This window comes from Hippocampus zosterae, chromosome 4, assembly GCF_025434085.1.
Source record: "Hippocampus zosterae strain Florida chromosome 4, ASM2543408v3, whole genome shotgun sequence".
NCBI classification, from domain to species: Eukaryota; Metazoa; Chordata; class Actinopteri; order Syngnathiformes; family Syngnathidae; genus Hippocampus; species Hippocampus zosterae.
The window spans coordinates 10718706-10729490 of NC_067454.1; positions in this window are offsets into that span (position 1 = coordinate 10718706).

Consider the following 10785-nt stretch of genomic DNA (forward strand, 5'->3'; position numbering starts at 1 on the left):
ATGCAAACTCCACACAGGAAGGCCAAAGGCCAAAGCTGGGATCGAACCCATGACCTCTGCACTGTGAGGTTGATGCAGTAACTACTGGTCCACTGGACCGCCTTAACATTTATTTCATATTTAATATAGAGCAGTGCTGAGTTTATTCTTTCCACAAGTGGTGCTGATTATTATTTTTTTTTTACCATAGAATTTTTATACAGTATGGATCTGTGCATGTTTTAATATTTTTCATATTTGATACAAATTACAAATGCTGCTGTTTTTATTTGCAATATTAATTTTATACTTAATGCAGAACTTTTTTCTTCTTCACGATTTTAATTATTTTTCAGTCTACCTATCCCAATATTTATTTCATAGCTAAAAGAGAGTAGCACTGTTTTTTGTTAATACTATATTTCTATTTACTGAAGAGTGGCACTGCTTTTCTTTTCAATTAATTTTAATACAATGATCTTATTTGTGTTCTTTCCTATCTGTGTAATGTTCTGTTGCCTCCCCAAATATCTATTTTATGTTAATAAATGTTGCCAATTCTCATTACTATTTGGCTCTAAAGTACAGTACATGATTGAGCATAATTCAGTATGACGAGGACAATGATCTGCATTGTTTCAATTATAGGAGAAAAAAAAAGATTTGACTTGAACAAATTGTTTTCGGCAACATTCTGTACGATATGATTCAATTTCCACAACCTTGCATTTGATTCAAAACCCTGGTAATGAGCTTCAGCTAGACGGTAGCCACAAAGTAGTCAATATATCAACCTAATGCAAGATGGGGCAACACTTTAGGAATTTTAAGGAACTTTCATTAAACACCCCCACAAATTGCCTGTTTTAAAACAAGCAATTCAACATACAGTAATTGAATGCAGCTCTTGTTGGAGTCTTTCATCTGGTTTCCATGGAGATTCCTTCATTGCTATGTCAAGCTCATTTGGGATGGCAATTTAATGATGATCGGCATTAACCTTCAGGAGAACACGAATGTCCTCAATGCTTTTCCACTTTTCCAGTTTTCGCTTGCAGGCCTCTCACATTTTTGAATTGCCCAGTGTTATCTGGGACGCGAAGCATGGAAACGCGAACCAAGGCGTGCATCAGGCCGGGCCAATCTGAATAAATTGTGATGGCTCAGCTCCCATCAACTGCAGCTACTTCACATTTTTTTTTCTGACCTAAGAGATGAAAAAGAGGTTTTCTAGTGATGACTGCAATGTCTTGTAACATATGGTTAAAATGTGCATAAATGTAAAAGTTCATCTTCTGTATATACAGAAATGAACTTTTACATTTATGCACATTTTAATAATAATAATAATAATACATTTTATTTGTGGGCGCCTTTCTAGAAACTCAAGGACACCTTACAACAAGCAGTTAAAATCACGAGTACAATGTTAAAAACTACATCAAATAAGATAAGAAAAAATACAACAAAAATAAATAAATAAAAATAATGGCTTTATGGTCTGAGTGAATAGGCTTGTCGAAACAGATGTGTTTTGAGGCGGGATTTGAAATGTGTTAATGAGGCTGTATTACGAAGGTCAGCGGGGAGTGAGTTCCATAGCTGGGGAGCAGAGCGACTGAAGGCTCTATTTCCCATGGTGACGAGGCGAGCAGGGGGGACATAGAGGAGGACAGAGGAGGAGGAACGAAGAGAGCGGACAGGCGTAGGAATATGGATGAGGTCAGATAGGTATGGAGGGGCTAGGTCATGAATGGATTTGAATGTGAGGAGCAGGATTTTATATTGAATGCGGTGTAGAATGGGGAGCCAGTGGAGATGTTGAAGGACAGGTGTAATATGGTTTATGTATGGCGTGAGTGTGATAATGCGGGCGGCTGAATTTTGGACCAGCTGAAGCTTATGGAGGGTTTTTTGAGGGAGACCAAACAGAAGGGAATTACAGTAATCGAGTCGCGAGGTGACGAGGGTGTGTACAAGTATAGCAGTGGACTGAGGAGTGAGAGAAGAGCGGAGCCGGTGGATGTTTCGAAGATGATAATATGCAGAACGAGTGATGTGGTTGATATGTGAGGTGAAGGAGAGGGTGCTATCAAGGATGACACCCAGACTCTTGACCTGAGGGGAGGGGGAGATGGAAGAGCTTTCGAAGGGAATGGAGAAGTTGTTTATTTTGTTTAGATTGGATTTAGTGCCTATAAGGAGGAATTCAGTTTTATTGCTATTCAGTTTGAGGAAATTTGAGGTGAACCAAGATTTTAATTCCTGCAGGCAGTTGGTTAGGGAGGATGGTGGAAGTATGGTATTAGGTTTGGTAGAGATGTAGAGCTGGGTGTCATCCGCGTAGCAATGAAAATGAATGTGGTGTTTCCTGAAGATATTACCAAGGGGAAGAAGATAGATTAGAAATAGCAATGGGCCAAGGACAGAACCCTGAGGAACACCTGAAGTGAGGGGAAAGGGGTGAGATCTAAAACGTTTGAGCTGGATAAACTGGGTGCGGTCAGAAAGATAGGAGCGGAACCAGGAGAGGGGGATGCTGGTGATGCCAATGGAGGAGAGTCTGTCGAGGAGGATGGAGTGAGAGATGGTGTCAAAGGCTGCACTGAGGTCAAGCAGGAGGAGGATGGCGAGTGAACCGGAGTCAGCAGAGAGAAGAAGGTCATTGCATATTTTGAGGAGGGCAGTTTCGGTACTATGGAGGGGACGGAAGCCAGATTGAAATTGTTCGTAGAGCTTATTGGAGGAAAGATGGGTGTGAAGTTGAGCAGCTACTGTTTTCTCTAGAAGTTTGGAGATGAACGGAAGGTTTGATATGGGACGAAAGTTGTTCAAGTCGCAGGGATCAGAGCCAGGTTTCTTCAGTATGGGAGTGACAGCAGCAGTTTTGAGATGAGATGGTACAATGCCAGTAGAGAGGGAAGTTTGAATAATGTTAGTGATGAGAGGGGAGAGGGCCGGGATAGAAGCTTTGACTAAAACAGTAGGGAGAGGGTCAAGTTGACAAGTAGAGGATTTGGACTTCTGGATTAAGATGGAGACTTGGTGGACAGATGGGGATGTAAATGCAGAGAGTAGGTGGGTAGGAACCGGGGAGAATGGAGAAGGAGGGTTAGGAGCAGCTGAAGGGGTGAGTTGCTGGTGGATAAGTTGGATTTTGGATGTAAAAAATGAGGCCAGAGTATTACAAAAATCAGTGGAATAGAGATGTGAGGGAAGAGTGTCAGCAGGTTTAGTGAGTTTAGAAATGAGTGAAAAGAGTGATCTGGGGTTGCCTTCATTGGAACTGATTAATCCAGAGTAGAAGGTTGATTTGGCTTTGGATATTGAGTCCTTGTAATGGAGAAAGTGGGTAGTGTACATTTCTTTATGAATGGCACAGTAACCAAATGTTACAATGTTACAATATATATATATATATATATATATATATATATATATATATATATATAATATAAATTAACTTTTTGCATCTCGCCCATCCTTTGATTTACTCACTCCTTCTCTAACCTCTCTACTTGTGTCCAATCAGAGATTATATTTGGTGCTCACATCCCATGCCGGCGGCCCGTTGGTCAAGTGGTTAGCTTGTTGATCTCACAGTGCAGAGGTACCGGGTTCGATTCCAGCTTCGGCCTCCCTGTGTGGAGTTTGCATGCTCTCCCGTGCCTGCGTGGGTTTTGTCCGGGTACTCCGGTTTCCTCCCACATTCCAAAATCATGTATGGCAGGCTGATTGAACACTCTAAATTGCCCCTAGTTGTGAGTGTGAGCGTGGATGGTTGTTCGTCTCTGTGTGTCCTGCGATTGGCTGGCAACCAGTTCAGAGTGTCCCCCGCCTACTGCCTGAAGACGGCTCCAGCACACCCCGCGACCCTTGCCAGGATAAAAGCGGATGGGAAAATGGATGGACATCCCATGCCTTTCCCCCTTTTTCAATCCTCTGGAGGTCTTATTAACAGACACACACAGTCCTCATGTTTTATTGCCTTTGACAAAGCCTTGCCTCTGATCTTGCATTACGGAGATCAGACTAAAATCTCCTGTAATGGGGCAAAAAGCAAAACAAGCAGTCGGAATGTTTTCAGGAATTGTGCCTCCGTCCCCTTTGCATGAATAAGTCATTAGAGCAATGGAGGTTGGGGCACATTGCGGGAAATTTAACATGGGAACATTTGTGGCCTTCCACGTGCAGACTTGTTCATGTGGATGAATATGCGCCGTCAGTGGAGACGTAGACACGATGCATTATTCAAGCGTGTGCGTCTTACATGACAGATTTCAGTCACAGACTGTGTTTTACTTCTCTCGGGTCCTACTAACATACTTTGTTCCTGCAGGTCACTGGCTTGATAAAATACATTTAGCCATCCTCCGATGAGCTTTCAAGCTGCATTTACACCACCATGGATTTGCAATTTTTAAAATGTGTTGGCCATCCATAAAACAACATTCCACAAAGTGATACAGTTGGGTTTTATTTACTCTTTACGTCCTAATTTCATTGGAATTGTAGTTAGTGTATCTCCTCGAATAGGCCCACTTCGTCGACAACATTTTTCAAGCAGTCGGCAAATTGAAAATGTTTAAGTACTTGTTGCATGTTTTGACACCCACAATTTTCCTTGTAAAAGGGTTCGACTCCTTTCCTGGTGTTATCTATGTTGACTTCTTTCTTGTTGCCCCGCTCCATTGACAGCCATTTTCGAGCTGTCGACAACTCGAAAATGCTACGGCACAACCAGCAGGGTCGTGTTTTGACACTCGCCGTTTCACTTCACCTGCTTTTTTTCTTGCGGCTCGCTTTGCCTCCGATGGACATATTTGGAGCGTGCATTCATAGTCAAATCAAGCCGAGCTCACAGACCCCGCCCCATGTTGATCGCCCTCGTTGATGCGCTGTCGTCCCCCCTCATTATCAGCCATTTGCCTGCGCAGCTGCTCCTCTTTTACTAATTAGCTTCTCAGCATAAAGGGGGCACTTAGGCTAACAGGCTCTGCCAAATTCTTGCTAAGTAACGATTAGAGCGTATCAGAGTCAACCTGTTGCAAGGGGCTGCAAATATTTGTGCAATTAGCGCAACTCATTGGGGAGTTGAAATTCTGTTGGGGATTACAGTATTTACTCAAATGCCAATGGGTGAGGGCCTCTGTGGGCTGAAGGTTCTTATTTCGACAAATTGAGGGAATTTTCAAAAACAGTATTCGCTCAATATTTCCTGGAGGGGGAAAAATATGTCCCAAACTTCAAACAAAGTTTTGAATTAAAAAAAGATGTCAACATATCTCTTGAACCCTCAGATCACTCAGTATCAAAATGATTCACGCAAAACGTCCTTTTTTGTTTTGTTTTTTGACCGGCGGCATGCATAAATGTGAGGTGATTCCAACATGTCTAGTAAATTGCAGCTGAGTACACTAACACTTTGCAACCCCTTGTTGTTCCCTCTCCTTTACTTATCTGTTAGGTGTCTTCAAAGAATTTACCAAATGAAAGTTTAGGTACCATATAAGTCAACGGCTGCAATTTGTTGACAATTTTCCAGTTCTGTCCCGTTTGACCACATCGCTCAGTCTGCTTATGCCCTCACATATGGACAAGGAGAGCTTTCTATTTCACTGGCAAAGCTAATGAACACAGCAAAATGTTTATAGTCATGCTTGAATATGATGCCTTTCCATTAAAGTTCCCTTTCTTGCCATTTAATCCTCATGGAAAGTTTCCAATTTGGAAAATGTTCCCAATTTCCCCATGTATCTTCCAATGGAAGTTGACCAGAAGTTTTGCCCTCCTTTGCGACCTAAAGGTGACTGTTAATTAAAGAAAAAAGTGCCCAGACATTATTTTATTCATTGGGAATAATTGATCATTTGATTATTTTTTTTGCCAATCAACCAATGTTGTTGAATTAATTGTCTGACTTCGGAGGTTCCACTGTAATTGGATTAAAGTTGCGTCGTTGAGTGTTTAACATCCGTGGACGACAAGCTGTTTTATTCCACTGTTTATGTTTCCCCATGCTCTGGCCTACTGTCAGTCGTCCGCAAGCAAGCAGAGATGCAGCAAATCATTAACACGCCTTGACACAATGCTCTCGGCGAATGCTCGCCTCCTAAGCTTTGACTGACAAGTGGAGCGTCGGGGTCATTACCGGGGGATGCTCCCGTCTTTTTCTGCTTGTGTATCGCACGCTTTTGCTGTTTGCTTGTTGCTCAGCTTGGCCTCTGCTCCTGTTTTGCTACAGCGGGATGCCGCCAAAGAACACAGAGCTGCGAGCTCCACCCGCCCCCCTCCACAAACAAACCCACGCTCCCTCTGGCCCTCCCTGATGCCTCCTGCTCCCCTCTTCTGCCTCATCTTCTTCCTCTGCAGGTATTGTTGACGTTTTTGTTGTGCTTTCTTCCTCCTAAAAGGGAACAAGAGTCACATTTGTGTGTATGTTTTTAAAACACAAAACAGTTCATCATTATTAGATGGGCGCATGAAAAGAGTAATGCAATATCCGCAAAGCCGGAAGCGAATACAAACTGCCCTATGACTAATAAAAAGTGATCAAACAAACTCATACTGGAGGCTTTAATTAGTCCTGCAGCGTCTGCACAATAAAAATGGAGAACCGCAGGAGTTAATTAGATGTGTTGTCGTATTTAGTGTCGCCCACTCGTCCACTTGAGATTCACTTGATTGCACTCGGATTGGAGTAATGGAGGAGGTGTGCAGTTTCATCCAGACTGCTTGTTTTCTGTTTTGCCAGCACAGTCATGAAGTCACATCTCACAAGTGTTGCCCTTGATGAATGCTTATAACACACAATGCAAGAGGCGGTCAGTACCCCCCACAAATTCTTTGGACCAAAGGTGGGCAAAATACGGCCCGCGGGCCGAATCCGGCCCGTTGGTCCTTTTAATCCGGCCCGCCGAAGGTTGGTCCACAATCAAGGTTCGATGTGAATGATTGCATTCATTTCAATTGGACTTGTAATGACAGGCATTTTACCGCCAGGTGGCGCATTGACTATAAGTTACAGAACACGGGGGGGGGGAGATCTTTTCGACCACCTATGACCTCTGTATCGCTCTACTTCTACTCGTCTGATCACAACCCATCTGCAGCAATGCACAGGCTAAAATAGGTCATCAACAACGCTGTTGTCATTTTAAAAAGTATATTACTACAGTACTTTCATGCTTTTTACTTCTGTTGATGTTTGATATGGACTGTCAACAAATGTAGTTTTTTTTTAAATGTACCATAGCTCGTGCTGACCCCTTCTGTCAAATTTTAAAAGTCAATGCGTCCCCCGAGCCAAAAAATTTGCCCACCCCTGCCTTAGACAGATGGACAGAAAGTGGAAACATAAATGTGAATCACAATACTTGACGACAAATCAAATTAGTCAACAGTGGTTTGTCTGTTCAAGAACAGTTGTGAAAGGTGTAGATGTGAAATTAACTCCACATAATCCAGTTTAGGGGTGTCAGTGGGTTTTATGGATGGACGTGGAGCGTGGGGGGGGGGGGGGGGCGGTGCCAATGATGTGAACCAGTGCAGCAAATGAGCAAAAAAAAAAATCAAAATAGCAGTAACGGAGATTGATTGTGTAAAAGTTCATTAATTCCGTCTGCTTTTTTTGGCTACTACAGTGGACAGTAGATCATGTTGTCGGGTTATAGGGTGTATGAAAGGGTTATTGCACAAACACTGGAAACGTGTGTGCAGCATTAGCAAAAAACAAACAAACAAATAAAACAAAACATTGTACACAACACATTGTCATAGGGCATGCAAGACCGCATGCAAAAAAGGTCCCCGTGTTGTCATAAAGTAAGCGAAGCCCGTTAGTTAAACAAAAAAAATGACAGAGAAAAGTTTACCTTTAAGAAGTTAGTAATGTAATTAAAAGCCAATTCAGCTCGCCTAAAATAGGCCTAACCACACCACAGGTTCAGTTTCAGCTTGAAGTACTTCAAACTAAACTCTCATGAGATAGTAGTGGCGCCTGAGGACATGTTTGTGCATTTGTTTGTTTCCATTTGTATACATGTTTCTCGAGTGGACAATCACAGCACTTGTTGCTTGAATAATTGGACAATCAGTGTAGTTGTTTGGTCATCGGTGTGCTTCTTGCAATCAGAGGGTTGATGAAGCAACAGGAGAAGACTCTCATAAGGAAGACTTGCTGCCAAGAGTCTGTTTGCGTCGCTTTTCAACGGCGGCGAGGGCGGCCGCCTACTCGCACGGCCACTGTCTGTCTTCACCCTCCAAGCCCCCCACCTCCCCGATGCGCTGCGGGCATCTTTGTCGTTTGCGTCAAGTGAAGCTATCAAGAGTGAGTTTAAGTGTCCTAATCAGTGAATTCATCGTCACTGCGTCTCTTGGAGAGAATGTGACAGGAAGCCAAACATACTCAGAGCTGCAGTCATAATCGTTACATTTTACAATATGCTTACTGTGCTTTCACTTTATCCTAGAAAGAACCTCCTTTTGCAATATTTTCCGTATTACCATAATAAAGATGGGGAAAACACTAAGGGGGCAATAGGCTCAACCTCACATAATCTTGTTTACAGTTACTTGCCATAGAACAAGTCGTGTAGTTTGGTTCTGAGAGGCATGCCGCTTCACCAAGTCTAAAAGACAAATATGTTATTGCGGAATAATTTCACAATGTAATGATCAATATGACAGAGTACCAGATGACATTGCATACTGTATATTAGGCTAAGAAGAACAATGCAAAATAGAATGAAATATATACCCTTTCATGCACCCTGTAATCTGATAACATGATAAGATGTCCACTCTAGTAACCACTGTCCCTCAAAGGGTTAAAATAGATCAAATACAAATGAGTTTAAAACATTTGGTTCGAAGAATGTGACGACTTTGTGGCATCTGAATTGCGATTAAACGTTAAATGTTTTCTTGAGGCTCTTTCTTCCTTCAATCCTGTTCATCAAATTCTTTGCAGACCTTTTTTTTAATGATGCAATGGGGAATAATCTACTGTATTGCGGTTGTAATAGCCTTGAAATGTTTCTCAGGCAATTAAAAAAAAACCTTTTGGAGTGAAGATTTTTACCTGGCATCTTGTGAACATATTCACGCAAAGTCAGCAGGGGGAAAAAATGTTAAAGGGAGGTTGGGTGCAAAAATTTAACTGCATTTATTTGGTCCATATTAATAGTAATGAACAAACATGCGCCTCTCTCACTGCAAGCCGGAGGCAAAGCAACATCTCCAGCTCCCTTTGAGACAGTCACCTCAGCATTTACCGCAGCGTCTGATAGAAACGTTCACCATTTAAGCGATGTTGTTATTCCCCGGGGGAGGTCGTACAGGGATCTGTACTTGCTGAACTTTATGCCTGAAAAATGGATTGATGGAATCTGAATGATTCGAAACAACATCCTCATTGAAATGCCTTGGAGGCCGTGTGGTATAGCTGCCTGAAAATGGGCCCAGATGCTGATTATGGTACATAATTAGATTGACATGTAGGGCGATGAAGAAGAACAAGAGTCCCCCACCAAGCAACAAAACAAAATTTTCATTTTAATTACATTCTTAATTGAGTCCTGTTAAAACCTAACTCGTTTCAGCTGCTACAGCAAAGTTATGTTGGAGACTCCAAGTTAAATGTGGCCTTTGCATAATCGGGATCAGATATGAGTTGAACTTGGTTTGATGAAAAAAAAAAAAAGCTCCTCACTCCAAATCGCAAATTTGATCTGAAACTAATAATGTTTGACAATGATTTCTTAATCAGGATACATTTTATGACTGATATTTATGAGTTTTTTTAAATCACTTATTTCATGACTATTTTTTAACATTGGAATTTTATATTAATAAAATATTGTATAGTTTGGGTAAACATGATAAAAATGTTTTTTTTAAATCACTCATTTGATCATTTTTGATTGCATAGTAGTATTAGTTTCATCAAAATTGTACACTGTAGATATGAAATATGTATTGGATATTAATTCATGTCTTTTTCAGAATTATACTTAGTCTAAAGGTCACATACATCATCATTATTGTTGTTTCTTTAAATTATTTACATTATGTATACAGTATAAATATTCAATCATATTCACATTGTTTTTTATGGATTCAAAACACTTTTTTTGAATCCATTTGATCCAAAATGATTTTTTAAAGTCATTTTAAGCTTGAATAGAGTCGTAAATAAAGTCATCCAAGAGTCATTTCACGGCCAGTGGTGCAGAGGTTCACGAGTGGCAAGGAGGCGGAACATTTGCCATTTGCCAGTTTGAGTGCAGGCAGGAGTCAGCCGTTGCTCATGTTGCTAAACGTTTGCGCAGCTAATACCTCCACACCAACAATGACCCCCTCCCCGCCACCGCAAGCTGCCGCGCGACATCCTCCGCAATTAGCGCCTTGATAGCATCCACCTTAATGAGACGACTGGTTGCCAGTAACACAGGGTAATGATAATTGAAATGACGGCAATCATTGCTGTGATGCTCTTCCCCCTCATTTGCATTCTCTGCGCGCGTCATCCCTACTCTCTCTATGCCACTGTGACAGAAAAGTCACCCATGGTGATCGTTTCTAAGTGCGTCTGTAGTTTGGGAGTCTGGTGGTTCAAAGGGTTCAAGCTGAATATTGTGATGTTGGGCAACGTGACGTCGGAACGGGTAAAGCGTTATCGCTCTTCGGAACCTGCACTGAATTGAGCTGTTGTTGATTCTGAGTTCTATTGCGGTCCTCCAGTACGCTGGTTTTGCAAAGTTGCCAATTCGAGGAGGTGTTTTTGTCACTGCTTCATTGCTTAGC